The following is a 5,961-nucleotide window of genomic DNA, read 5'->3' on the forward strand; positions in this document are numbered from 1 at the left end:
GGATGTTAAAACCAAGGCTCAGAAAGGTTGAGCAGCATGTCCAAGTTGATACAGTTGTAAGTAGCAGAAGCGGTATCCGAATCCAGGGGTGTCTGACTCTAAAGATCAAGTTTGAGTGAAATAGAGGTTCAAGCAGGATACAAAGGAAGAAGTAATAATAAAGTCAAATCTTAAACATAAAGCTCTCAAAAATAAGGCCTTCTCAAGCACAGACTGCATAGGTTTTTGGAAGCAGCACAAAATACTCAAAGCCTAGCTTTTTCACCAGCTCCTAGAGAGAGATGCCGAGGGCCCCCACCCAGGTGGGTTTCCTGGCCAACAAAGAGATGTGGCAACATTCCAGACAGCTCTCTCCAAGGATCACTCCCACTGGGTCTCTCGCATGAGAAATCAGGAATTAGAAGGTTCCGTTCAGATTATTAGATCTCCTTTCTGTGCCACAAAGTGCAGCTCCATTTCTTTTTGAGCAGTCTCTCTTTTTAAAAAAGAAAAAAAAGAAAAAAGCTTCTATCATGATACATAACTTGACCAAAAATTTATCCTTTTAGAGTAGAAACAATGTATAAAGAGTATGCCACGTAGGTATCCATTTCTAGAACTTGGGCCAGCCTGATCTGTAGTCATAGCACAGTAAACGACATTATTCTAGTGTGCTATCCATGGGCACAGATCATAGCTACAGAAATAAAATCATGGAACAAACATAGATCTTTATCTTTTCAAAAGATTTTAATGCCTTCTTCTCTGCTCGTCATAAGAAAATACAGAGAGTCACATGCCTGTGGTCCTGTTAAGTCGTCTGGTAGCTTTTCTAAGTGGTTAATAGTATATAGCTAACAATTTTATAATGGTTTGTCCTCAGACCATGCTGACTTCAAAGAGGGAAGAATGTAACTTCGTCTGAAGATGAATGTAATGATGTATAGAGGGCTAAAGAGAAGGTCAGGAGCAACAATTAGATATGTAGTAATGATGGAATGGTTTGAACACAGGGACTAGGAGTGAGGCACTCAAAACATAATGGATAGAGAGATTGTGAAGTGAAAAGAGTGAAGGGGGGGAAACAATGGATAGCATATATTACGGTTTGTGGGAGTGTGGGGAGGGATGAGGGGCAGGAAATGTGGTGTGGGTGTGATATAAATATCTCTAGAAAGACTCACAAGAAACTGGTAAGACTGATTGTATCTGAGAAATGGGATTGGAAGTACCGGGTTGAAGGAGAAGGTCAAGGGTAAAGAGTAGACAGTTTTGCTGTGAGTGTGTGTGTGTGTTAACCAGGTGCATGTGTTTTTATTTCAAAACAAAACAGAAATGCCCCACGAATGCAAGGCTCAGGAGTCTGGGGCACACTCAAGCTCAGCCAAGCTACCTTGGTTGCAGTCTATCAGAAACATGCCTGGAGTAGCTATACAACTTTTAGAAAATTAAAATTCATGCCCTTTCCACCACATAACCACCCATGAAGGAAAGGCTTAAATAGCTCCACTGTGTCTTGCCTGGAGAGAGCCTGCTGGCCAATATGAGAGCCAAGAAAAGAGTGATGGGAAAACTGAAAGAGAGATGGGCCCTGTGGAGCCAGGGGAAGTGAGAGTTGGAAGTCAATAATTTATCCCCATTCAGAGGCCAGCCAGCTACCAAGGTCAGTGTAAGTCTCGGTCTCTGTCTGGTCTTTTCTGAGGAGTGGTGGAAGGCATTTCAGACCATCATCATGAGGCAGCATCCTCCACTTCTCTCTGTTTGCCTGACAGCAACTTTCTAATGATCATTTGGCTTCCCATGTATCTTGCCCACAGAGAAAATATGTCCCAACCAGAAGAGGGAGGGTGGAGTGAGGCGTGATTCCAGTTCACCTTGCAGTTATGTTTTACACTGCATTTAAACAAATAAAAGTCATTTGTATACAGATAAGATAATAGTTCTGAAAGAAGTTTCATTTATTTCCTACTCTCTATTAAGGCAGCTAAACCATTAGGATTCATTGGCTCGGGGAAGATACGTGATAGCAGAAAATGAGGGAAAGGGTGTAATCCTTTTAGTTTTGTGTTTCAAAAGTTAAAAACTAGAAAGGATCATAGCAATGTTTGAGAGCAGTAAGAGCAGGCCTTCCCTGTCCACCTTAACTACCACTAGAAAAGGATTCTCCACCTCTGGTAAAAGAAAAGAAAGAAGTATTAAGAATATGACACTAGTATGACCTGAGAAAGGGAGTCTGTGCCCTGCTCTCCAGGCTGAGCACTGGAACATGAGCCAGGGCTAAAACCCCAGACAGGATTGTGGAGTCTGATAGCAAGAGACCTGTGCCCAAGCAACTGGGTAGAATTCTGGGGAGGTAGCGTGATCCCAGAGAAGAAATATTTCTTTGATTTGTGTAGGTAGATCAGCGTCTAACCTTCAAGTAATTTTGGTGGGGCTGCAGCATGCATCCAAGGGAGGCAAATAAATAGTTGAGAGGGTCTGGCTAGAATTCTAGGGTTGCACAGATGGGAACAAAAGATGTCTCTATGACAACCTGCCTGGACCAATTCAGGAGGAATAGATTCCCCCCTGAGCCCCTGGGTGAAGCCAGCTTTCCTCCTACACAGCACTACCACCACCAATGCTTTGGAATTGTGTAATCCACAAAACTAAACTTTTATAAACCTTATCAAGTCAGAACTCAGATACAATCCCATGTAAGGGAAGAGGCAGGAATCCAAATTGGCAGAGGTTGAGTTTCTGCCATCCTGATGGAATGGCAACTCACAACATATATTTAGCTGAGTTACATAAGAATAAAAGTTGACATATTTCTTGTGCATCTAAATTTGTGGCCTTAGATTCATGCGCACAATACATATTACATACTTCAGCTTCCTGTGAGTTTGAGAAGTTGATCCAGAGCTACTTACATCCCATATGCCATTGGAATGTTAATTTCCCCATCAGCCGAATAAGGATTTTAACATCCATTGCATGGGGTAAATATGAGGCTCCGATGTGATAATGTATATAAGCAGCCAGGCCCAATGAGATGCTCTATAAATACGATGTTTTCCTCGTGCCAATATCATCATTTCAATCAACATTCATCGAATATTACAATTTCCAAGTTTACAGCTGGTTAGCATTAATTATACTTTAGGTTGGCTGCTTCGTGATGGCATCTTAGCATCTTAATCTCATCAGTAAAATGTGCTCACGTCACATGGATTACTTCTGGGAAGGGTTTCTGTGGCCGGTTAGTCCCACCCACAGTGTGTAGTTTCCAGTAAGCTTCAATCAAAGAGAGTGTCCCCTCCCTGACCTGAGCATGCTGTCATTTCCCAGTCCTTTTGCCACAATCATCTCGGAGGCCATCTTTTGGCATTCTTACTTTCTGTCCCTTATACATAAGCTAAGCCGTGGCCTGCTTGTTCCAGGTCCAGGAAATGTGTGCTGCAGGACATCTCTTCCTGTCGCCAGGTAAAAAAAAGAAGGAGCATCAGAGCAGGCTCTTCAGATACATTATTTCACTCAATCTTTGCAATTATCACCATTTACGGACAAAAATCTAAGGCTCAGAGAGACTAAGCCATTTCCCTGGTACCTAAGAACTAGCAAGTAACAGAGCAAAACTTGCAGCTAAATCTGGAGATTAAGCTAAATCTGGAGGTTAAGCTAAATCTGGAGGGCTCCAAAATTCATGCCCTTTCCACCACATAACCACCCATGAAGGAAAGGCTGTGAAGGGCAAGTACGATTTGTACCAAAATGATGGTTGATTGGAGTACATGGCCAGTAATTAGAGGTATTTGGAGTTGTCACCAAAATACACACATGTGTTTAGATAGTAGCATGTAAACAGAGAAAGAGAGAGAGAGATATCATTTAAACATTTTTCATTGGATTACAGTCAAAACCTGGGTTGACATTTAACTGTATAGTAGTTACAATAATGATAACGCTTTGTGTATGGCTAGTACTCAGCTTGCCTAAGTACTTTCACATCCATTATATGATTTAAGTCTTACAACATTCCTGGCAAGATATGCAGGAAAAGCATCATTATTCCCATTCTAATAAAAAGGCAAAGAGGCACAGACTTGTTCCACATCCCTTGGCAATCTCAGAAACACAGAGCTGAAGTTTCGAATGTTTGAAGTATGTGTAGGCACTTGGGGTGATGGCTGGGGATATGCAGAGGTGTGACCTCCTTTTCCTTGGTAAAGCAGAGAACGAGGTGTACCAGTCAGGACCTCAGCAGGAAACAGATGACATGGTCAAATTGGATAATTTGAGATTTTAATAAAGGGACTATTTGCAAAAGAATGCGCAGAGTATAGGGAAACCACAAGACATCAGTTTGCATCACAGTTGGCATCAGTGAGGAACCATCACCACACATAGGACTGAAGGTCAAGCGGAGGGTGTAGTTATTAGAACAGGTAGAGAAAGTCTGTGCAGAGAGACTACCTGACAGGAGCTCTGGACTTTGGGCAAGGGACACAACCAGCCTGCAGTCACCCCAAAAAGAGGGGTCCAGGGAAATACCTTGATCTTACTCCACTTCCTCCTTCCCTCTGATCACTTGCTGGTGCTTCCTGTTGGCCAAATCCATCTGGAATTGTGGTCAAAACAAGTCAGCCTCTTAAGGCACAGAACAGGGAGCAAACGGATAGGGTTGATCTGGAGAAGCAAACAGAAGATACCCTGCATGTGAGTTTTTCTACTAAGAGTTGGAGGCCACACTAGAACAGTGAGTGTATCAGTAAGACTTCAGCTTACTTGAAATGAGTAAACAAGAAAGCGGGGTTCCTGGACAGGTTCCAGTGCAGTCAGATCAGGAGGCTGGCTCTCTGCGAAGGTGTGAGTTCTGTCCTCCTCTGTGTGCCAATTCTGTCCTCCATCTGCCTTACTAGCTGGTAGCAGAATGGCTGCTGCAGTTCCTGATGTCGCACAGTACATTGACTGGGAAAAGAGAGGGGCGGGCTATATTTCAGCATTCCCAGTAGAAGTCCAGAGACTCACTCTGATTGGATTATTTTGGCTTATATACCGTGTTTCCCCAAAAATAAGCCTAGTCAGACAACCAGCTCTAAGGCGTCTTTTGGAGCAAAAATTAATATAAGACCTGGTCTTATTTTACTATAACATAAGACCGGGTCTCATATAATATAATATAGTATAAGACTGGGTCTTATATTAATTTCTGCTCCAAAAGACGCCTTAGAGCTGGTTGTCCGGCTAGGCTTATTTTCGGGGAAACCGGGTACTCCACTGTAAACCAAACATTATGGTTAGAATATAGAATGCACCAATTGGTTTAGCTGAGGTCAAGATCTTCACCCCTAGATAAAGGAATAGAATGGCTTTCCATAAATCACCTAGATTCTGGAACAGAAATTGGAGCTTTGTGGGATGATTGAAGAGGCCACCAAGAAGTGCCCACTCAAGTAGAATTGCAGACCTGCCACTGTTAGGAAAGGGTGGAGTCATATGGGGCCAAGGAGTGTTTCAGTCCAAAGTGTAATCAAACAGTGGAAGCCTAATGTGGATTAAATGGACAGGAATTTATTTCACTCAATGAAGCAACAATGGGTAGGCCATCAAAGGTTGGTATAGTGGCTAAATGACACCCTTTGGAACTAGGATTCCTTCCTCATAATTATTACCTCATGGTCAAAAGATGTCTGCGGCACTTCCAGGCTTCCATCCAACTTGAAGATAGGAAAAAGCAAAAAGGGGCAAATGATGGTCTAAAGGGAAAACGTGTTCACCTAGGGAGCTATTGCTTTTCTATTTGCAAAGGGAAACCCTTTACTTCATTAGCCAGAACTATGCTGTATGGGCATCTCTTAGCCGCCAGGGAGGCTGGGAAATAGGGAGTTTTTGTTTTCTAGTTCAAGTTGTAGAAGAAGATAAGGGAGAAGGGGATTGGGAATTGTTTTGGAGAGCTCATGTATGGTCTCTGCCACAGGAATGATTGCCTAACAGCGCTGA

This window comes from Rhinolophus sinicus, linkage group LG07 (assembly GCF_036562045.2).
Source record: "Rhinolophus sinicus isolate RSC01 linkage group LG07, ASM3656204v1, whole genome shotgun sequence".
Taxonomy (NCBI): Eukaryota; Metazoa; Chordata; class Mammalia; order Chiroptera; family Rhinolophidae; genus Rhinolophus; species Rhinolophus sinicus.